This window comes from Pelophylax lessonae (genome assembly GCF_965119305.1).
Source record: "Pelophylax lessonae genome assembly, chromosome: 4".
In the NCBI taxonomy this organism is placed as follows: Eukaryota; Metazoa; Chordata; class Amphibia; order Anura; family Ranidae; genus Pelophylax; species Pelophylax lessonae.
Genome location: NC_138771.1, coordinates 329,984,242 through 330,008,602, shown reverse-complemented (window position 1 = coordinate 330,008,602; position 24,361 = coordinate 329,984,242).

Below are 24,361 nucleotides of genomic sequence, written 5' to 3'. Positions count from 1 at the left end.
AAAGACAGACAATTTTGAAAAAATAATAATTTCCTGACAGACTCCATGGCAGCATACGTTCGGGTAGGCCCCGCCTCCTCTCCTACCTCATAGGACCCCACTCCCATAAATCTTTGCTCCCTTTCAGCATCAGTGTTCCTTTTTCGTCCTCCTCAGTCATACGGTGTATGTTCCTACGTTTTCGGTCCTATATATACTGGATGCAGGTGTGGGTTGCAGAGCCTCCGCTAAGCCCTGGCTCTTAGCAGGGTATGGAGGGGGCAATAGAAGAGACCCCTTGCAGGAGCTTGGCGGTCCGGCCAAGAGAGCCCAGCTGCTGCGGGTGGCCCATCATTGCCCGAAGATATAATCTGGTGATGCGTCTCTGGACCTGTCCCTGCTCCGGTCAGGGTGGTAAGCCCTGTTATGGGACCCTTTTATTTCTATTATGTTTTGCCTGTGTGTTTCCATCATGTTTCCATGCTGTTTTAAAAGGTTCCTTAAGCGTTTTACCTGTTGTGTGGTTTCTTTCTGCCCCTCATGGTGTTTTTCAGTCATTTGGGGGTATTATGGTACCTCCTGTTCTCCGGTTCATCCTCCGGTTCTTTAGGTCTTCCTGTCCGGTTCCCATTCACGGCCGCAATCCTGGCCGCCGCTTCCGGGTTCCGCCGTGCGTCTGCGCATGCGCAGTAGTGGCCGGAGGATCGGATTCGGTGCGCGTGCACAGGAGTGACGCGTGACGTCACTCGCGCATGCGCGGTGTCGCTCCACGGCCGCAAGGCGGCTTATTTAAATGGTCAGCGCTGCCAGATCTGGTGGGAAGGTCGGTGTCTGACAGCCTCCCCCAGTTCTGGTCTCATTATTGAAGGTAAGGGAACCTGCGCAGTATTTTGTGATAATCTGGCTAATTCCCATATATTTGCATGATGCTTAGCCTGCTGCATTTTGTTTTCTTTGTCCAGCCTGTATAGAGTTTGCTGCCTTTATTGTAGCTATGGATGCATCGCCGCCCCCTAGTGGCCAGCCCGCTCATACAAGGTATGTGCTGGGTAGTTCAGGGGGTGGGGTGGCCTGGTGTGTTATTAGCTTCTTGTCTTTTCTATGCTATTTTGTCTGTCTCCAGCTCTAGGTCTGATAAGCAGCCCAGCACACGCAGTGAAGACAGTCACTCAAAATCGCATCACCGGCACTCCTCTTCTAAGTCCAGACGCAGCTCCCCCCATGGTAGGGGATGCGAGGGCCAGTCTTCCTCATCCAAACGCCCAGATCACTCGGAGCGTCCACACGGGAAGAAGTGCTGGGGGTGTGGTACCCTTGTGTCAGATGGCTCCTCTCTGTGCAAACCGTGTTATGCCCAAGCTACGGGTGAACGGGAGAGGTCGGATCAACATATTGAAGAGGTAGAGCGCAGAGTCCTTAGAGATTCCCTGGCAGATCTACACGGACCAAGTACTTCTGCAAGGCCAGCCCACTCTCCTGAAAGAGATCTTCTGGTTCAAGATCCTTTTGAATCTTCCCAGCCCAGCCATCCTTCTGTTCTTCTGTCAGATTCTGAGTCCGATTCAGAGGACTCCGGTACAGGGTTTGAGTTTAACCTCGTCTCCCCTCTAGTAAAGGCGGTGAGGGCAGCCCTTGACTGGGAAGATCCGGCTGTCTCCTCCCCGAAGCAGCGAAAATATTTCAAGCAGTTATGTAAGGAACGCTTGAACTTTCCATTCCTAGGGGAGTTAGGAGATATAATTTCCGAAGAGTGGAGCAAAGTGGAAAGGAAAAATTCCATGACCACAAAAATGGCGAAGTTGTATCCATTTAAACAAGAAGAGGTGAAACACCTGGAATCTACTCCCAGTGTGGATGCGGCTGTAATGCGCCTTGTGAAGCATGTCACTCTTCCAATGGAGGATACGGCCTCGTTCAAGGATCCGTTGGATAGGAGGATCGATGCTGATCTTAAGCGAGCATACCTTTCAGCCGGTATGGCCTGCAAGCCAGCCTTGGCTTTGGCTACAATTTCGAAAGCCATGGAAGTCTGGATCAAATCCTTGGAGGGTACTCTTGGAGGAGTCTCGGAGGAAGTGCTCCGGAGCTCCCCGATCCAGGGGCTGAAGATGGCCGTGGGCTTCTTGGGGGAGGCGTCTTTAGACACTATTCGCCTTTTGGCCCGAGTTATGCTGTCTTCTGTTACGGCTAAACGTGCCCTTTGGCTTCGTCCTTGGGTTGCCGATGCTGCTTCCAAACAGGCATGGTGCCGAATTCCCTTTGAGGGTTCTTCCCTCTTTGGGAGCAAATTGGATGCAGCCATAACTCGGGCCACGGGCGGAAAATCTGGGTTCCTCCCTCAGGATAAACGCCCAGGCGCTCAGAAGCGCTCTTTTCCAAGAAGACAGAACACTAATCGTTCTAGGGAAGCGCGCAGCTACAGACCAGGCAAGTCCTACGGAAGAGGTTGGAAGTCAAGGCAATCCACCTTCCAGAAAGGCCCAAAAGGCTCTTCGTCTGGTGACCGGGAGGCCACCAAATCCTTTTGAGGTTGGGCCCGTCCAGGCCTTCCTGGTAGGGGCCAGGTTGCTCCAATTTCGGGATGTCTGGGCGGCCTCGATCCAGGATCCCTGGGTTGTAAATATCATGTCCCAAGGGCACTCGTGGGCGTTCAACAATGTTCCCAAACCCAGGTTCGTCGCAACCTCACTTCCTCCTTCACCAGAAAAAAAGAAGGTTCTTCTCGCTTATGTGGACACCTTACTGGCTCAGCGAGCCGTTGTGCCAGTTCCCGAAGCGGAAAGAGGTTTGGGAGTCTATTCACCTCTCTTCCTTGTCCAGAAAAAGAACGGCACCTGGCGCCCGGTAATAGATCTCACATATCTCAACAGATCTATCCATCGAGAAAGATTCAAAATGGAGTCCCTAGTCACAATACAACATTCGGTTCTCCAAGGAGACTGGTTGGCATCGATAGACCTAAAAGATGCGTACTTCCACGTTCCCGTGGCAAAAGAGTATCATCAGTTCCTCCGGTTTGCTGTGGGTCATGCTCACATGCAATTTACGTGTCTTACCTTCGGGCTCTCAACTTTGCCTCGCACATTCTCCAAGACGTTGTTGGCGGTTGTGGCCCTCATCAGGACCAGAGGTGTCAGATTGCATCATTACCTGGACGATCTCCTTCTTCTGTCCCAGGACAAACTTCAGTTACTCTCACATCTGGAGCAGGTGATCTCTACGCTCCAGGAATTCGGGTGGATTCTGAATCTAGAAAAGAGCCACCTGGTTCCAACGCAGTCGCTGGTGTTTCTCGGAGCACTATTCAACACGGTGAAGTGCACCATTTCTCTGCCCGAAGGGAAAATCCCAGTAGTTCAGAGCAGGGTGGCTCTCGCTCTCGCTGCCTCCCGTCTCACTGCTCGTCAGTGTCTAAAGGTAGTAGGGACGCTCGTAGCTACCTCACCCATGGTGAAGTGGGCCCTGTGGAAACTGAGACCCTTCCAGAATGGGTTTCTCCAACAATGGACGACGGAGAACTTGTCACAAGTTATTCACCTGACCCCATTCATGAAGGGGTGCCTTCCCTGGTGGTTACGCCGTGCGAATCTAACCAACTGCCACTCAATTGCTCCAATCTCCTGGATTACGATAACCTCCGATGCCAGCAGTACCGGTTGGGGAGCCCACTGTCTGTCAGAATCCCTTCAGGCTTTTCACCATCTAATGCAAGGGGCCTCAGTGTTGCTAAGGATGGACAACACCACGGCAGTGGCATACGTCAAGAGGCAGGGAGGAACTCGCAGCATGTCTCTCCTCCAAGAAACAGAGCCAATTATGACATGGGCCCAGCATCATCTGGCCAATCTTTCAGCGGTCTTTGTTTCGGGAGTGTTGAATGTGGAAGCAGACTTCCTATCCCGATTCCAACTAGACAACAACGAGTGGTCCCTCCATCAGGAGGTGTTCAATTGGGTCCTGTCCCTGGGGATATCGCCAGAAGTGGATCTGTTTGCGAGTCCACGCAACAAGAAACCTTGAAAGTACTACACGAGGTTCAGGGATCCCCGAGCCTTCGGAGTGGATGCCCTCACGGACAGATGGAACTTCCAGTCTGCTTATGCTTTTCCACCAGTACCAATAGTACTCCAATTCCTGCGGAGACTGAAGATGGAGGAAGTAGAAATCATAGCAATAATTCCCTTCTGGCCCAACAGGCCCTGGTTTCCCCTGCTGTCCCTTCTCAGCTTCAGGGATCCAATCCCTCTACCTCTCAGGTCGGACCTTCTATCTCAGGGTCCTACTCTGCATCCATGCCCTGTGCGTCTACACCTCAGGTCTTGGTTCTTGAGAGGGGGAGGTTGGAGGCTCTCGGATGCCCAAAAGAGGTGATTCCGACTCTTATGAGTTCAAGAAGACCTAGCACCAACAGGGTATATGAAAGGATCTGGGCTAGGTTCATGAGTCATCAAGCCCAGAGGTCCGGTCCAGTTGGTACACCTACTATTCAGCAAATCCTGAGTTTCCTGCAATCTGGTCTGGATCTGTCCCTCTCGGTTAGTTCTCTCCGGGTGCAAGTCTCTGCCATTTCAGCCTTCACCGGAACTCAGTGGGCAAGTCATCATCTGATTCAACAATTTTTCAAGGGCGCAGTCAGGCTTAGGCCTCAGAGAAGGCCGAGATTCTCAAAATGGGATCTTCCATTAGTTTTGGACTTTTTCACTTCAAAGGAAATTGCCTCCATGTCAATCAAGGAGCTTACGTTGAAGACAGGGTTTTTGGTGGCCATTACCTTCGCTAAGAGGGTCTCTGAGATACATAATTTAGATTGCAAAGAGCCTTTTCTGACCTTCTTTCAGGACAGAGTGGTCCTAATCCCTATGCTGGGGTCAAATCCAAAAGTGACCTCTGTCTTCCACGAAAACTCTGAGGTAGTCCTTCCCACCTTCAGAACTGATGAGGAATCTTCAGTCCATCCTCAATACTTGGAGTCCACATCCTCCTTCCGCCAATCGGATTTCCTTTTTGTTCTTCTCCATGGCAAAAAGAAAGGAATGCATGCCTCTTCTACAGCAGTGGCTGCGTGGATCGTCCAGGCTATCCAATGGGCGTATAGAGCAAAGGGCTTGGCTCCTCCAGAGGCGATTACGGCTCATTCTACCAGAAGCATCGCTACGTCTTGGGCAGCTTCCAGACACGTTGCGCCTGATGTGATCTGCAAAGCAGCATCCTGGTCATCTGTCAATACCTTCCTTTCCCATTATTGTATTGAACCTGCTGCCTTATCTTCCGTTAATTTTGGCGTTCAAGTCTTGTCAGTTGACAGTGCCAATTAAAGTTTTCTTTGTTCAGCATCTTCCCACCCGGGAGTGTATAGCGAGTTATTTCCCGAACGTATGCTGCCATGGAGTCTGTCAGGAAAACGGAAAATTGATATCAATACTTACCGTAATTTTCCTTTCCTGATGGACTCCATGGCAGCAGGAGCCCCCTCCCAATTCCTGAGTAGGCTAGTTACAGAACACTGATGCTGAAAGGGGGCAAAGATTTATGGGAGTGGGGTCCTATGAGGTAGGAGAGGAGGCGGGGCCTACCCGAACGTATGCTGCCATGGAGTCCATCAGGAAAGAAAATTACGGTAAGTATTGATATCAATTTTCCGTTATTTTTCACATTTATTTATATTAAATTCTCAAAAAAAATTTATTTTTAGGCCAATTTGTTTTCTGCTACATATTTTTGGTAAAAATAAATCGCAATAAGTGTATTTTGATTGGTTTGCACAAAAGTTATTGCGTTTACTAACTACGGGAAAGATTTATGTAATTTTTATTGTTTTTTTTTAACTAGTAATGGCGTCAATCTGCGATTTATTTTGCGGGACATTTCGGCGGACAGATCGGACCCCTGACTGACATTTTTGACACTTTTGGGGTACCAGTGACATTATTACAGTAATCAGTGCTATAAATATGCACTATTACTATAAAAATGACACTGGCAGGGAAGGAGTTAACTTTATTGGTGATCAAGGGGTTAAGTGTGTCCCTAGGGGCGGGATTCTAACTGTTAGGGGGCGTGGCTAGTGAAGTAACTACAAAGACATGCGATCCTATATAGCAGGATTGCATAGCCTCTGTGCCTACTTCAAGGAGAATGACAGACGGCTGTGTTTACATCAGCCATCTGTCTTTCTCCCTCTCCTGCGGGAGATTGCAAGTGGCCAGGGACCACCGGTCACACGTGCTGGCTAGGCAGGTGTACTACGTCACTTTGCCTGTAAGCGGCTGCGTGCCGCAGTAAATATACAGGAGGCAGTCGGCAAGTGGTTAAAGTTTATGGGATCCAAATTTGAAAAGTCCCCATTTTGAAGGGTTTATATGCAAGTTATGGGGCAAAAAAGAGTATGGGGGCCTGGCTACTGCCCTGACCCTGGTGGCACCACCCCCATGTGACGTCACTGACTAGTGCATGCTGGGTTGGTGATTTCATAAGGGGGGTGCATCCAGATGAAGTTGCTAGGTGGCCCTGCCCTTTACCTATATAAGAACTGTCAAACAGCGGTGCCTGCAGTGGGCGGTTAGCATTCATCACGGGCGGAGGGGTTTTTTTTTTTTTTTGGGGTCCAGCGGTGGCATCTGCATTGTGATTGAGGATGGATCTACATCAAGGGACATTGCTTTTTTATTTTTTATAAAGGATTTGCCAAAAACTGTGTCTGTGTTTTTTTTTCTCTTTTTGACACTTTTTTTGATGAATGGGTAGGGGTATTTTGTACCCCATACTCATTCACATGGGGGTGGGGGGGTGGGACCTGAGGGCTACCTTGTTAAATGGGGCTTCCAGATTCCGATAAGCCCCTGCCCTCTGGGGAAAAGGTAAAATGTCCCCATCATCGTGGGGACAAGGTGCCTTGTGGTGGGGGTAGAGCACATGGGGCATGTGACCTGCTATGGTTAAGGAGGGGGGTGCTCAGTCACCCCCCCCCTTTCCTGGCCTGCCAGGCTGCACGCTCAGATAAGTGTCTGGTATAGATTTTAGGGGGACCCCTTAAAATCTATACCAGACTGAAAAGGACATCTTTTTTCAACATTTTCTATTGTCGACAATGTTTTTGTTTTTTCATTCAGCTGTCAGCTGATAACTCATCTGTTGTTAAGGACGCCGCAGCCAGCTTCCCGGCCCGCTCCTTAAAACCAGCAATTCACTAAAGCTTTGCCCAGTCAGGGCTTAGAATGCACTGTGCAGCGCGCCAAGCGACCTACAAGTTCAGGTTTTCGCTAAACAGGCGAAGAGGCGATGTTCTGGCCAAACTTTTGCTTGGCTCGAACCATCCGCCCATCTCTAGTGTACACTGTAGCTTGTGTGAACATGTCTGCGTACATGCCAGGACATGATTAAAAATGTCCGTGTATGATCGGTGCACTGGCATAGACACATCCTATATTATTTTGGTTCCACAGTGTGTGTACTGGTACTTAGACAGCTATTATTAGTCTTTTATTAAATAAGCAGCTTTAAAAAAGAAAACTGCTAATAATAAAGTGAAAACTAAAAGCCAAAACCTAAGTAGATATAATACAAATTAAACGGATATATTACAAGATGTAAAAGTATTCTTTCTAGTAAAATATAAAAAGCCTTCTACTGGGTCAAGGCAAAATGTAATGTATTTGCCAACAAATTAGATAGAATGTTTTCCTGACAACTAGAAGAGAATTGAATCATTAACACTGTATCTCAATTTTTTTAAAAAAATGATGAAGTCAGTAAACTTCAGACTCTAATAAGATACAAAAGGCTTTTACAGATTACTATCTTGTATAAAATGTTTCAGCCTTTTAGAAACATTAAATTGACATTTTATAACTGCAGTTGTTGCTTTAGATCACATTCACACTGAAGCGGCACAATTTCTGCCCTACTTTGGGGGCAACCTGTGAAGTCCCGTGCACCGCGACTTCGGCGCGACTTGCACGGACTTCATATAATGAATGTCTATGCAAGTCGCTCTGAGGTCGCCCCGAAGTAGTACAGGACCCTTTTTCTAAGTCGGAGCGACTTGTGTTGCTCCTATTAGAACGGGTCCTGTAGCCCTGCATGGACCGCAAGGGACCACGACTTGTCAGGCTGACAAGTCGCCTGACAAGTCGCGGTAGTGTGAATGGAGCCTTAAAAGCACAATTTAAAGGACATCTTTAGGTAGGGCTGTAGCTCTAGGCCCATACCTTAATGTAGACCTAGCTGTCCAAAAAAAACAGGTACTGCCAGAGGGCCCGGGAGCCAGTAGTGGGCCCCATCAGGTTAGTTTGTATTTTTACAAAGGGGACAAAACTATCCATAAAAATAGGGAGTCTGACTTTCCCCTGTAGGCGCAATGGCATCGGACTGGCTGTTTACTCACTCAAGTCCCGCCGCATCTGCCCAACTATTGCCAACTAATACTAAATTATTGGTTTCTAGGCCCTCATCCTAGAAACCAATCAAGTGCAGCGACCCTGGTGTTCAGAGAAGATGGATGTAACTTCCTCCTTCACCTGCTCCACTTTCTGTTCCACCTGAGGGGACCTGCTGGCTGAGCCTGGAGACTGGGACACTGAGTAATGATGATGTGAGTGAGGGTACTGTGGGAAGGAAGTGAGCAGAGGAGAGCTATCTGGACCGGGGTCAGACTCAGTCAGTCTAGGTGCAGTAAAGAGGGCACAGATGCTCTGCTGTCAGTGAGGAGTGGAGGAGTGGAGGAGTGTCTGCACACAGCAATACCTAACCTGTTCTGCACACAGAAAAGGGAGGGGGAGGGACCACACTGAAAATGTCGCTGATGGTGTATGTACACATTGACTGCAACATCACCCCCTCTACAGAGATGTGAGAGGGGCTCTAATCACCAGATTAACCCCCCCCCCCCACATCAGAGTTCCTAGGATTCTCCCTTAACTCAGAGTTATTCTTTACAGCAGTATATGTGGGGTTCCCCCTTACTGTGCATGGCAGGAAGGTACTCTGTGATTGTGAACCGTGATGTAAAGAGAAATTCTGATATTAAGGCCAATACTGTGCACCTTGATGTAAAGGGGAACTCTGATGTAAAGGGAAACTCTGTGGACCATGATATAAAGGAGAAAGCCATGGACTGTGACGTAAAAGGGAATCTCTGCAGACTCTAATGTAAGGGGGGGGGGGTTCTGCTGACCAGAGTTCTAAAATAAATGGTGCTATGTTCCCATAGGCCAGTCAACTAAAAGTAAAATCCCCCTTAATAATTAATTTCATAAGTGCAAATTTTATCAACAAACAAAACTAGTTGGAAATCTGATGGAAATGTCCTTCTATGGTGAAGTAAAGCAGAACGTGCTAAAACGGAATCAAATATCCACAATAAAATTGCAGTGTTCAGAACAAGAGTCCACATTTAAAACACATGAAATAGCACTGTGGTAAGCATCTGTAAGATTCTGGTACCTCTGGTACCCTTATTTTCTATTTTCTTTTCAAATATGCGTCCCACCTTTCTAAATAGGTGGTACGCATACACCTTTAAGACGGATGACGTCATCGCCGAGCGCCGCAGAGCGGCTATTTCAACCGCCGGCGTTCTCTCTCACATTGTTCGTTCAACCTGCCGTGTGTCCACATGGTTACAAGCTTGTCTTGCTACCGGAACCTCCAAATACTTTCTTTTACTTGGAAACAGACCGGAACCTCGCTACTGATCCCTGTATCTCGCTACTGGATCACTCCCTCACTACTGGACCCTTCTACTACTAACCTTACTAGTGATAAGTACCCCACAGGGGAATCCTCCATAACCTTACTTACACTATCTACCTCTGCACATTAAGGACTGTTACTATCTATGCATACTAATTCTATCATCTGCACTGTTACATAGATTGCTAGCTCTTGAGTCTACTACCATCTATCCTTGCACTGGGTTAGTCTATCCTGTATTTGTCATCTGCTATCCTTACCACCTGTTCCATCTACCATCTAGTACTCTCCTGAACACTTCTATCAAGTGCTTACCATCTCTGTCACTGTTCACACTTATCCCTTCAGCACATCATCTTCATACTAACATATACATCCTATCACTCCAGGAACATCTTATTGAGTGTGTATATCTGTATGCTGAAGCTGACAGGCCCACAGTGATGAGTCTGGAGAGTTGGATTTGGTTATTCAACACATCTCTACATGACTACTGAGTGGAGATTCTGCAGCTGCAAATCCAGCCTACTACAAAAAACGCAGGAGCGTTACAGATTGAACGAACCATAAAAAATGGATTCAGCAGAATTACCCACTCAAGTGACACAATTAACACAACAAGTAAATGCATTAATGCTTGCTCTTACTGAAGTAAAAGAAGAAAATCAGACTCTGATACAGCAGGTAACCCGTCTTTCACGGCTCACTGCTGCTCAACCCCCTGAACCTAAAATAAACCCTCCTCTAGTGTTTACAGGTGATCGGAAAAAATTTTGTGAATTCAAAAACGCATGTCAATTGTTTTTTTTGTTAAAACCTCGTACATACCCTACTGATCAAATTAAAGTCTGTACCGTTATCTCATACTTAACGGGTGATCCACGGGCCTGGGCAGACTCTCTCTTTGAGAAAAATGATCAGCTTCTCAACTCCTATTCTTTATTCCTAGCAGAACTCGCTAGTTTATATGATGACCCCAACAGGCAGAGTACTGCTGATATTCAATTGAGGGCTTTAAAACAAGGAAGGAGACCTGTAGAAGACTTTGTAGCTGAGTTCAAAAGATGGACCCTTGATTCAGGGTGGAATGATACATCTCTGCGAACTCAATTCAGACTCGGGTTGTCAGAAGCTGTTAAAGACGAGCTCGCCCGAGCGGATTTACCTGGCACCTTGGATGCCTTAATACAACTCAGTATCAACATCGACAGGCGACTGCGTGAAAGAAAGGCTGAGAAAATGGGAATGCCATTGTCTAGTCCTTCTCGGATTTCGGTCGTTGACCCTACTCCCATGGAGGTAGGAACCATATGCCCACCTTTATCAACTACTGAACGAGCCAGAAGAAGATCCAGAAACCTCTGCATGTACTGCGCATCCCCGGATCATATGTTAAGCGTCTGTCCCCTTGTCCGCAAAAAAGAGGGTGAGTGTTCACATGTCTTGCTAGGAGGATTAACGACTTCCTTTTCTAACCCCTATCTCTTTGTTCATTTGACATTACAGTGGGACCAGACTAGGATTACCACCAAGGCTATGATCGACACCGGATCTTGTGGAAACTATATTGATACATGTTTTGTTACCTTAAATAAAATACCTATTATTTCAAAACCTAAACCTGTTTCTGTTAGTTTCATTAACGGTATTCCACTATCTTCTGGTCCAATCACCAACCAGACACAAGCACTCCTCGTCACTACTAACAAGTCTCATATGGAGACCACCACTTTGATATACTATCATTACCCCATTTTTCTATTATTTTGGGACTCCCCTGGTTTCACACACATCAACCAATCATAGATTGGAAAAGACGGACTTTGTCTTTCCCTTCTCACTATTGTGAGATTACGTGTAACCTCCCATCTTATGGAAAGATCCTGTCTGTGGTGTCAGATGAGATTGCACCACTATGCTATCAGGATCTGTCCGAAGTATTCCTTGAAAAAAATGCTCAAATGTTGCCTCCCCATAGGGGTTATGATTGCACTATCGATCTACTCTCTAACAGCAAATTGCCTTTCAAACATGTTTATCCTCTTTCACAGGATGAACTTTCCCATCTCAAGGAATACTTGGATGAGAATTTGACAAAAGGGTTCATCAGACCCTCTACTTCTTCCACAGCTGCAGGACTTTTTTTTGTCCGCAATAAGGATTCAAGTCTTAGGCCTATTATCGATTATAGGCAATTAAATACGATTACAATAAAGGATCGATATCCTTTACCGCTCATCCCTGAACTCATTGAACAAGTGCGTGGGGCTACTTACTTCTCTAAATTAGACCTGAAAGGGGCGTACAACCTAATCCGAATCCGTGACGGAGATGAGTGGAAAACAGCATTCAGAACCAGATACGGATTATTCGAATATCTTGTGATGCCATTCGGGTTGTGTAATGCTCCGCAGCCTTCCAAAGGTTCATAAACGACATTTTTAGAGACTTACTTGATGTCTGTGTTGTAGTATATCTGGACGATATACTTATCTATTCTCGATCTCTCTCTGAACATATAAAACATGTAAGACTTGTGTTATCCAGATTACTCGCACACAATCTATACGTGAAATTATAAAAATGCCTATTTCATAAAGAAGAAATATTATTCCTAGGATACATCATATCCAAAACCGGAATTAAGATGGATATGAGCAAGATATCCTGTATTCTGGACTTGCCTATACCAACAACTCGTAAGGCATTACAGCGATTCCTTGGATTTTCAAACTTCTATAGGAAGTTCATCAAGAACTTTTCTGCCATTGTGAGACCTCTCACACAACTGACAAGTATAAAGAAACCATTCAAATGGTCAGAAGAAGCAAATCGAGCTTTCTGCTTGTTAAAATCAAGCTTTACTTCTGCTCCCATACTACGCCATCCAGACCCATCCCTCCAATATATTCTGGAGGTAGATGCGTCAAATATGGCAGTAGGAGCAGTTCTCTCCCAACGACCAACAAATACTTCACCACTCCACCCAGTTGCTTTCTTTTCAAAATCATTAAGCAGCCCAGAGGTGAATTACCCAGTGGGTGAAAAGGAGTTGTTTGCCATAAAACTGGCACTGGAGAATTGGCAACATCTACTTGAGGGTACCCAGTTACCAATACTCATATATACAGATCACAAAAACCTTCAATACCTCCAGACTAACAAAACTCTTTCCCACCGGCAGGTACGATGGTCATTATTTTTCCTAAGATTCAACTTCTTAGTGACCTACACGCCTGCAGACAAAAATAAAAAAGCGGATGCGCTATCACGATTAACCGAAGATAACTGCGCTGAAATCCCTTCTATTCCCATAATACCCTATGAACGTATTATTGGGGTTGTTCGTTCCCTGAAGGAAGAGATTTTGCATAGTATAAGGTTGGATTCACCTCCACCACAACTAAGTACTGATGCAGAAGGCTTCCTCTACTACAACGACAAACTCTACATACCCCCTACTATGCGTACTAAGATCTTGGAGTTATCACATGATGTGCCCATGGCAGGACATATGGGTATGACGAAAACCCTTAATTTGCTTACTAGGCAGTTTTGGTGGCCTGATATGAAGACGTCTGTACAAAAATTTGTATCTTCATGTGACATCTGTGCAAGGTCCAAAATTGACACTACAAAACCATCTGGTCTACTCTGCAGTCTACCAATACCCCAGGTTCCATGGGAAGTTGTGTCCCTAGACTTTATAGTAGAACTACCACCTTCTAAAGGATTTAATACCATTCTAGTGTCAGTGGACCACCTGACAAAGATGGCACATTTCATCGCTATCCGTAGACTACCTTCATCTAAACAAACAGCGGAACTACTGATGAAACATGTGTTCAAGTTACACGGAATTCCAAAGACTCTTTTATCCGACCGTGGTTCACAGTTCCTCTCCAAATTTTGGCAAGCCCTATGTCAAATATTACGGATTGAGCGAAAGCTCACTTCTCCCTACCACCCTCAGACCAACGGACAGACTGAAAGAGTCAACCAGTGTATAGAACAATATCTGCGTTGCTACACATCATACCTACAGGATGATTGGGTGGACCTTCTCCCCCTTGGCGGAATTTGCTTATAACAACGCAACCCACAGTACTACTAAGCAAAGTCCGTTCTACTTGAACTATGGGTTTCATCCCACACTTCTTCCACCACGCATCCTACCATCAAGTAACCCAGTAGCCTCAGACTATCTTACCCAAATAAAGGACTCTCTGGGTTTACTTAATACCACTATCTCACACGCCCATAGCCAACAAAAGAAGTACTACAACCTACGTAGAAGACCTTCTCCTCAGTATGCTATTGGGGACCTCGTTTGGCTATCGACAAGAAATTTAAGATTAAAGATCCCTAGCAAAAAGCTTGGACCTTTATTTCTGGGACCCTTCCCAATTAGAAAACTTATTGGAAAAGCTGCAGTACAACTCACCTTACCAGCAGATCTCAAGATCCATCCCATCTTCCATGTGTCGCTACTGAAACCCCATGTTCCTAATCAAGGAATAAGGCCTACCATCTTCCCTCCACCTCCAGTACAAGTTGAAGGCGGAGAAGAATATGAGACTAAGGAGATTTTGGATTCTCGTATCCACAGAGGAAGACTCCAGTATCTCATAAGATGGAAGAACTATGGACCCCAAGACGACACCTGGTTGGATACCACTGATGTTCACGCACCTAGGCTTATACGAAGGTTTCACTCGAAATACCCAGAGAAACCAGTGCTATAGGCCTTCCGGAGCCGGCCTTAAGGGGGGGGGGTACTGTAAGATTCTGGTACCTCTGGTACCCTTATTTTCTATTTTCTTTTCAAATATGCGTCCCACCTTTCTAAATAGGTGGTACGCATACACCTTTAAGACGGATGACGTCATCGCCGAGCGCCGCAGAGCGGCTATTTCAACCGCCGGCGTTCTCTCTCACATTGTTCGTTCAACCTGCCATGTGTCCACATGCTTACAAGCTTGTCTTGCTACCGGAACCTCCAAATACTTTCTTTTACTTGGAAACAGACCGGAACCTTGCTACTGATCCCTGTATCTCGCTACTGGATCACTCCCTCACTACTGGACCCTTCTACTACTAACCTTACTAGTGATAAGTACCCCACAGGGGAATCCTCCATAACCTTACTTACACTATCTACCTCTGCACATTAAGGACTGTTACTATCTATGCATACTAATTCTATCATCTGCACTGTTACATAGATTGCTAGCTCTTGAGTCTACTACCATCTATCCTTGCACTGGGTTAGTCTATCCTGTATTTGTCATCTGCTATCCTTACCACCTGTTACCATACTCGATTACTAACCTATCTGCATTCTACCTAATACCATCTAGTACTCTCCTGAACACTTCTATCAAGTGCTTACCATCTCTGTCACTGTTCACACATGTCCCTTTAGCACATCATCTTCATACTAACATATACATCCTATCACTCCAGGAACATCTTATTGAGTGTGTATATCTGTATGCTGAAGCTGACAGGCCCACAGTGATGGGTCTGGAGAGTTGGATTTGGTTATTCAACACATCTCTACATGACTACTGAGTGGAGATTCTGCAGCTGCAAATCCAGCCTACTACAAAAAACGCAGGAGTGTTACAGCATCTAAGGATTAGCCTTCCACCACCAATCACCTCTCCTCTGGGTGCAGTGCTCGCTCACTTTCTAGAATGACCTGGTATAGGTCAATATTTGCCTTTTTGTTGTTAAACTTGCAGATCTACCTTCCGTCTGTTTCAGGACCTCGACTTGAACCTGGGATCTCGGCTGTGTCTGACAATGTCTCTGTTTGCTGAGGAACCTGGAACACTGGACAGTTCACTGGACAGTTTTCTGGACAGTTCCCTGCACAATTCCTTGAATGATCCTGCCATAAATCTTAGTTGCCTTGAACCTTGAACTCTTTGCTCCTCCCATGAATTTCCTGATTTAAGCCATGTCTCTGCACTTCCTGGTTACCAGAATAGTGTGCCTTCTCCAGCCAATATCTCGCTTTTGTCTCTCCTGCTGCCATCTGTTTCTTTGCTACCATTTGAAACCGACATTTGGCTTGCTCCTCAACTACGCTTCTGCTTAATCCCAACCTGTAACTATTCATTACCGACCGTTTGGCTTGTTCCTCGACTACGCTTTTTCTTAATCCCTACCTACTATATCTGCTACTGGACCCTGACTTGCTCACCTCCTGGTGGGGCGATCCTGAGGACTGCGACCTGGTGCTAACACGCAGCAAAATCCATCTCCACCATCAGGAGCTCTGGTGGACACTGGTTAGTACTTAGATTCTGCACCTCAGGTGAGCCTGCGTTATCTGCCAGGGTGACCTTCCTGTGTTACTATCCTGCTAGTTCCTGTGTGAGCTTCCACTGCTATAGCAACTGGTCTTCGAGCCTGACCCCTGATCATGACAGAATATTCTGGCCCAAACATGGAGTATAGCAACTGGTCTTCGAGCCTGACCCCTGATCATGACAGAATATTCTGGCCCAAACATGGAGACCACTATAGCAAGCGTCGTGACTCCTCTTAGGCAGCAAATTACTGAGCTGCAAGAATTTGGTGTTACCTACCAAGAAAAAGTTGCTAAACTAGAAAGTATATTGGAAAGGCAACAGGAGGAGATTTATACTCTGCGGAGACAACTACTTGACCAAGGTAACACTAACACATATATGCCTCAGGCTCTACCATCTAAGTTTAATGGAGACCGCCATAATTACAGAGGTTTCCTAAATCAGTATCATTTATATTTCCAAACGCACCCTCCTGAATTTCCTTCTGAGAAAAGGAAGGTAACCTTTATTCTCCAACTTCTGATTGGAGAAGTTCTAGCTTGGGCCTTGCCATATATAGACCAAGACAGTGCCATTTGAATAATCTTCAGACTTTTTTGACCGCAATGAATCAGGTTTATAATGATCCCAACCACTGTGCTACTGCCGAAGCAAAGCTGCATAGTCTGAGGCAGGGTAAACGCTCTATCGCTGACTACACAGCAGAATTTAGATGTTGGGTCGCAGATACTGCTTGGAACCATGCAACGCAAAAAAGCTAGTTCCGCCAAGGGGTTTCTGAACAGGGAAAGGATGAGCTTGCTAGAGTTAAGACTCCTAATGATCTTGATGCCTTCATCCAATTATGTATCAGAATTGATCAGAGACTTACATAAAGGAGGAAGGAGCGGCTGGGAATGTTTGGAAGTAGGGTGGCATGTGTTTCTCTGCTACTCCGTTTGTTTAGCAGGATTTCAAAGTTTCTCCAGATTCTAACACGCCTGAGCCAATGCAGGTAGATGCTATTAAGAGATCCATTTCCATTCAGGAGACAAAAAAAGGAAACGTTCTGAGAACCTATATCTTTACTGTGGAGATTCTGTTCATTATGTAGTTAACTGTCCTAACAAAGTTGGAAGAACAATTGCGTCCATTGATGTGATCATGCCTAAACAAAAAACTTCATTAGCAAGTCTATCTCCCCATTGGTTCAGGAAGAAAATAAAGTAAATTCTTCACTATCTCATTTCGTCCTCCCTGTTCAACTTATCTCTGAGGGCATTGAAATACCTTGTTCTGCTATGATGGACTCTGTTGCAGGGGGAGATTTTATGGGCATAGTATTTGTCAACAACAATAACATTCAAACAAGAAAAAAAAATCTGCCCCTATCGATATGGAGACAGTGGATGTTCATCCTTAACTTCAGGATCTATTACCCATAAAACAGTCCCTCTGGTACTCCAATTTGAGGCTGACCATTGTGAGACCATCAGTTTTCAGCTAATCACATCACCTAAATTTCCTGTCATCTTGGGCATTCCTTGGTTTTCTACCCATAATCCCTCCATCAATTGGGAAGTACGGATTATACAATTTGACATTCCCCCCATTGCAAGGAATACTGTAGAGAGCCTTGTCAAACAAGTTCTCCACCGATCAAGGAGTCACAGGTGGATCTGTTTATCACACAGTCATATAACAACCTGCCTCCACAATATCATGAGTTTCGGGATGTCTGTAATAAGAAAAATGCCGACCACTTACTGTACCTCCCCATCACCCATATGATTGCCCCATTGAGCTGCTCCCAGGGGCAGAAATACCTTTCGGCCGCCTTTTCAATCTGTCAGAACCTGAAAGGTGCTCAGGGAGTGGCTTGATGAAAATTTAGAGAAGGGGTTTATTAGACACTCAACATCCCCTGCAGGAGCAGCCCTGTTCTTTGTTGAAAAGAAAGACTTCATCTTGAATCCATACATTGATTCCAGACACATGAATAAAATCCCTATTAAAAGCCGTTATCCTCTCCCTTTGATCTCTGAAATGTTGGAAAGACTTTGTTCTGCCAAAATTTTTACAAAACCTTTACTTACGGGGGGCATATAACCTTGTTCGTATTAGTCAAGGAGATGAATAGAAAACCGCCTTTAAAACCAGATACAGACATTTTGAGTCCTTGGTTATGCCTTTTGGTCTTTGCAATGCCCCTGCAACTTTTTAACATTTCATCAACTGTGTTTTTCGAGATCTATTGGAACAGTTTGTAATTGCTTATCTGGATGACATTCTCATATTCTCAGGGCTCTCATAGGACATTCTCATATTCTAAGGGCTCTCATATTTCTCAAACTGGAGAAATGTGAGTTTGAACAAACCCAGATCCAGTTTCTGGGGTATATTATTTCTCCAGATGTAGTAAGCATGGATCCTGAGAAGATTAAAGCAGTGGTAGATTGGCCTGTCCCTGGAAACGTTATGGAAGTTCAATGATTTGTCGGGTTTGCCAACTTCTACAGGAAGTTCACAAGAAACTTCTCTAGGGTGATAGCTCTGATTACCCAGCTAACAAAGAAAGGGGTGCCCTTCATGTGGTCACTTGATGACCAGGCTGCTTTTTCTAAGTTAAAGACTCTTAACTTCTGTAACAGTATTGGTACATCCCAATCCTGAGCTACCTTTTGTAGTGGAAGTGGATGCTTCTGACTCTGCTGTGGGAGGTACTAAGCATGCTGTAACCATTCTCACTGATCACAAAAATCTAGAATGAATTTGTTCTGCCAAAAAAACGTTTCCTAGAAACGCACAGTGGTCACTGTTCTTTTCTAGGTTTAATTTTTATTATCTCATATCGACCTGGGTCAAGAAATTGTAAGGCTGATGCCTTATCATGGATGTTATCGGGCCTTTCCAAACAACTCTGAATGAACAGTCCTGCTTCAAAAGAACTTCCTGGGGGCCACAAGTTCTAAGCCATTCTTGAGTCTCCTTAAAGAAGGGTACGAGAATGACTCACTTACAATAATCCTCCTATGGACATCAACGTTGAGTACAAAATGGCTTTTGGTCTCAAGCACATCGCCTCTATGTACATGAATCTGCTCAGGTTGATGTCCTCCAGTTGATTCATTAATCTAAACTTGCCAGGCATTTTGGAGTTTCTAAAACAGACAAACTTTTATCATGTTCCTTTTGGTGGCCTGGGTACAAGAAATATGCCAAAGTTATGTAGCCTCCTGCCTAACCTGTGCACGCAATAAGACACCCCGAGATTCTCCTTCGAGATTGCTCCCTGTGCCATCAAGACCATGGGGATCAATTTCTATGGACTTTGAGCTTGATTTAGCCCCCTCAAAAGGAATGACCACTATCTTGGTAGTTTTCGACCGCCTTACCAAGATAGCTCACTTTATACCTGGTAAGGGGGTACCCTCATCTGAACAAACTGCAGAGTTGATGGTTCGAGAAGTCTTTAGACTACATGGAATTCCTGAAGACGTTGTGTCAGACAGAGGAGTACAGTTTACTTAGAAATTTTGGAGTAGCAATTAATCTGTCTTCTGCTTTTCATGCTCAGTCTAATGGTCAGACAGAGAGGACCAATCAAACTTCAGAGCCGTACCTTCGATGTTTTGTTAGTTATCTTCAGGATGACTGGGTGGACTATCTTCCTACGGCAAAATTTTCTTATAACAATTTTAGACATGGCTCAACCTCTCAAAGCCCATTTTTTTTAAACAATGGGTATCATCCAGTTTTATTCCTGATCTCTTTATCTCAACTCCAACTCCTGCTGTTACCAACAGATTAACTATGCTGCAGGAGATTCGGGAGAAATTGATTGAGACTTTGAGTAAGGCTCAGGAATGTTACAAGAAGGTTGCTGATAGACATCGCAGATAACTTCCTACCTTTTATGTGGGTGACAAAGTTTGGCTATCAACTAAGAATTTGAAGGTCCATGTTCCATCTGCAAAGTCGGGACAAAAGTTTGTGGAACCTTTCCAGATTTCTGCTCAGATCAACCCAGTCACCTTGCATTTAAAATTTCCTGACAGTATGAGAATTCACCCTGTTTTTGACATATCGCTACTCAAACCATTTAATGAAAATCCTTTTTCTGGAGGAATTCTTCCACCTCCTCTCACCTGTTGAGGTACAAGGTGAAGAATACTTTGTGGTGGAGAGAATTCTTGATTACAGGATCTTTAGGAACAAATTACAATATTTGGTTCAATGGGAAGGATATGGACCAGAAGAAAATTCTTGGGAGCCTGAGGAGAATGTTTATGCTCCTAGATTGACAAGAGAATTTCACAAGAGGTTTCCTCCTAAACCTGACCCTTCGATGTCAAGCGGACGTTCTGGGAGGAGGAGAGTACTGTCAGGACCTAGGACCTCTGCTGTTTCTGGCAATGTCTCTGCTTGCTGAGCTACCTGGAATGCTGGACAGTTCCCTGGACAATTCCTTGAACGATCCTGCCATGAATCTTAGTTGCCTTGAACCCTGAACTCTTTGCTCCTCCCATGAACTTCCTGATTTAAGCCATGTATCTACAATTCCGTCCGTATCTTCACTACCATTCGTTACCGACATTTGGCTTGCTCCTCAACTACACTTCTGCTTAATTGCAACCTGCAACTATTTGTTGCTGACCTTTGGCTTGTTCATCGATTACACTTCTGTTTGATCCCTACCTGCTGTATCTGCTACTGGACCCTGGCTTGCTGGCCTCCTGGTGGGGCGATCCTGAGGAACGCGACCTGGTGCTAACACGCTGCAAAATCCATCCCCACCATCAGGAGCTCTGATGAACACTGGTTAGTACTTAGATTCTGCACCTCAGGTGAGCCTGCGTCATCTGCCAGGGTGACCTGCCTGTGTTCCTATTCTGCTGGTTCCTGTGTGAGCTTCCACTGCTATAGCAACTGGTCTTCGAGCCTAACCCCTGATTGTGACAGTCTGTTTGCGTCACCTTTAAGCATGTTGTCCCCTTTAAGGGGCTCGCCAGGGAAAACTCTGCTTCACAGTGTTACTCAAACAAATAAAGGGAATAAGCTCATAGCACAATATGTAAACTAAGAATTGCTTTATTAAAATCCATTAAACACCCACATTAAGGTTTCTTGTACAGTGCACATATCATAAAAGCCATCAGCAGTCACTTCCTCGCCGCTTTCTGGGTATCGGAGGCACAGGAGGTGACATCACAGGCTTCACCCGACATGTTGCGCCACTTATCATGTGACGTTAGGCTTTTAGGAATTCATGCACAAATTAAGGCTATGTTAAAATTGTTTTTCAGCCAAGCTTGATGACGACATTAGGTCTGCTTAAAAATTTACAGAAAGTGAGGGAGATTTCCTGGAAAAAAAAAAAGAAAGAATAAAAAACGTTCTTCTAACCCTTTTCCACTCTAGTTTGCTGTCTGTGTCTCCAGTGGAGAGATTCATATAACTTTTTGTCCCAATCCAGGAAGTGAGAGAAAGAATCCCTGGAGGCCCAGACATCAGTAGAGGAGTAGTAGCAGTCAAGCCCAAGTGGTCTAGATTTAGACGATTACAATATATATAACAAAGAGTACAAAAGGGGCTATTACTTCCTAGTATATACTCACTGTGGAAATTAAAGGGATAATCCTCTGCATTGTGTAAAAAGGCTGTTTGATCGTGTATGCACAGATCCTTCTCTTCCTGCATTGTCCCCCAGGATAAGTCTGGATAAAACACAGTGAGTGGAGTCAGGCTGCACATGCTCAGTTTGGTCTCTATTGCTGGATAGAACATTTTCTGTACATGTCATTGGCACAGTCAGCCAATCAGCGCTGGCCAGAAAGAGGGCCGGGGGTCAGTCACCATTACTGTCCACGTCAGAGGAGAGTGAAGTCTCCTCCTACAAGAACCTTCAGCATTCGGCCAGACAATGATATATGTCCCGAGACTGTTGTATACTGATAGTCGGAAAAGGAATAACAACATATATAGATTGTGTGTGCTGTGGGGGGTGCATATGGATCCTTTATACATTCAAGGGTTTAGTAAAACTTTAATACTATTTAGAATACCTATACAATATAAGTTATTTTTTTTTTCACATATATTTTGTGAATTTGAAAGATATTTATTGGTGTTATCTGATGATGTTTTGCAAAGTCTAAAACTGGCAAAAATTGTCACTGGGATGTTTTGTTTTGTTTTTCCGGGCATTGTTTTGTTCAAGTTTTAAATTTGCATGCGGACAGGATGTACCTTTCAGATACAATACAGGATAAAACACGTGCTCAGGTGTATTTTATTTATTTTGTATTTGTAATTCATACTTTCTTCGTAGTTCATTTCATAGTGACATTTGCAAAAGGGTGCTGTATGTCAATAGTACTACAGACAGAACTTTAGTAGCGAGGGTTCAGAGCAGAAACGCAGTTTACAAACGCATTAAGGAGGCATTAAATGGGCTTAACGCTCTCAGGTTTTTTCAGCCTTCATTTTATTTAGTTCCTCTGTTATTTTATTTTAGGCTTCACATGCTATGTCACATATTCTGTCAAGCTCCAGTATATATGCAAACAGACCATAAACACTGTTCGGTTATTGACATTTATACGCTTCATTAGGCAGCTCCAAGAACAGCTGGCTCAAAACCATCTTTAAAAGCTTTAATGTCTTTCACAGTCTAAAAACCTGGATATTGTTGCACATTGAGGCTCAGCTTCCAAACAGCTGTTACTACATACTGCAGTATGTACTGAGCAGGGTAGACATTTATGAAAATTTAATTCATGAAAAATATATTGTAAGCATGCTCTCTTGGGCCGCTTCTCTGCTCCTCTGAGCCCCACCTATATCAGGCTAGGCATGCGCTGGGCTGTGCAGAACATCAAAATACAAACATCTAAGTGCTAAGAATGTCCACTGGGTTTAATAAACCCTTAATGCAGTATTAAATCCAAAAGCTAATATTCATTATATTGCAGCTTAACAATTTTTAGATGTGATGGGTGCATTCATTTTGTTTTCTTAGGCTTTCTTTCTTCTAGTTTGAGTTGATGATCCAGTCAGTAAGTCTGTTTTTCAAAAGAACAAACTCTCTTGTAGATGTATCAGTTACAGGGATGAGACAAACCATTTATCCCATACCTGGTGACAACCGGAATGTTGTGGAGATCTCTCTTGCACCTCCTGCCCAACACTCCTGAAGGTGGAGACAGAGTGACATAAGTGACAGAGTATAGGATATATAGGTGTATCAGTCCCAGGAAAAACATCCTACATCCACATCCTCGATTAGACACTTAGTTGGCTGGTGAAGACCACTCTTAGATGTATGAAGCTGGGTATCACAGTTCTAAGAACAAGATACTGAAGCAGCTTTGCACCAGATCAGGAGGTGGTAGCAGAGCTGGTATGCAAGCAGTGACCAGTGGCAGGAGAGCAAGAAGGAACCAAGTCAACAGGCAGAGCACGTCCAGGAAGCAGGCCAAGGTCAGTAACAACCGGGCAGCACAGTACAGAATCAACAGGAAAAGATGAGTGCAGTAAACAGGCCGAGGTCAGGGAGATCAGATGAACAAGGTTAATGCAGGAGCAAAGGCAAAGTCCAAGAGAAAGCTGGGTCATACACAGATAAGCAGGTTCAATGGATCAGGTCAGGTCACCATGAACATTCAGCAACTGCTCATGGTGACAGGCCAGTTTAAATAGATTACTGGGCGCCAAGTATGCATGCTAATTTGTATGCGCACATGAACATATACGTGTGCGAGTGCCCGCATGAATGCAAGCACGATGAACTGAAATGGTACATCTTTTGCCTCTTTGCCTAGAAGTATTAGCATTATGAGGAATGCACCAATAGGAGCATAAGCCCGCACTGGTTTTCTGGTGCTGAGAATCTGGTTTACCTTACACCATTGAACACAGACAGGGGTGCCTACAATGATCAGCTTTTGTTTATTCATGTAAAACCTTTATCCCAAAAGGAAAAAAAGAACAGTTTGCCGGAACTGATTATAAAGTGTGAGCTGAAGTTTGGCTTCAATTTGTTTGTGTATTTAAATCTTTAATATATCTAACACTCCCCTGCCCACAAACTGACTATGTGATGTATGTCCAAAGGTGCTCCTATTCTCATTCATTCATCCAGAACAGAGGGACTCTAATATAGGAGGTATGTTACTGGCCAGATCACCAAGTGAAAACAGAGGGAAAAAAGAAAAAAAAATATTGTAACCATCACATCTAATCATTAGTAAGCTGCAATATATTTAATTTAAGCTCTAATGAGCAGGACCCTCTGATTCCTCCTGTATTGAATTATATTGTAACTGTACCGTCTGTCCTCATATTGTAAAGCACTGCAGAAACTGTTGGCACTATAAAAATCCTGTATA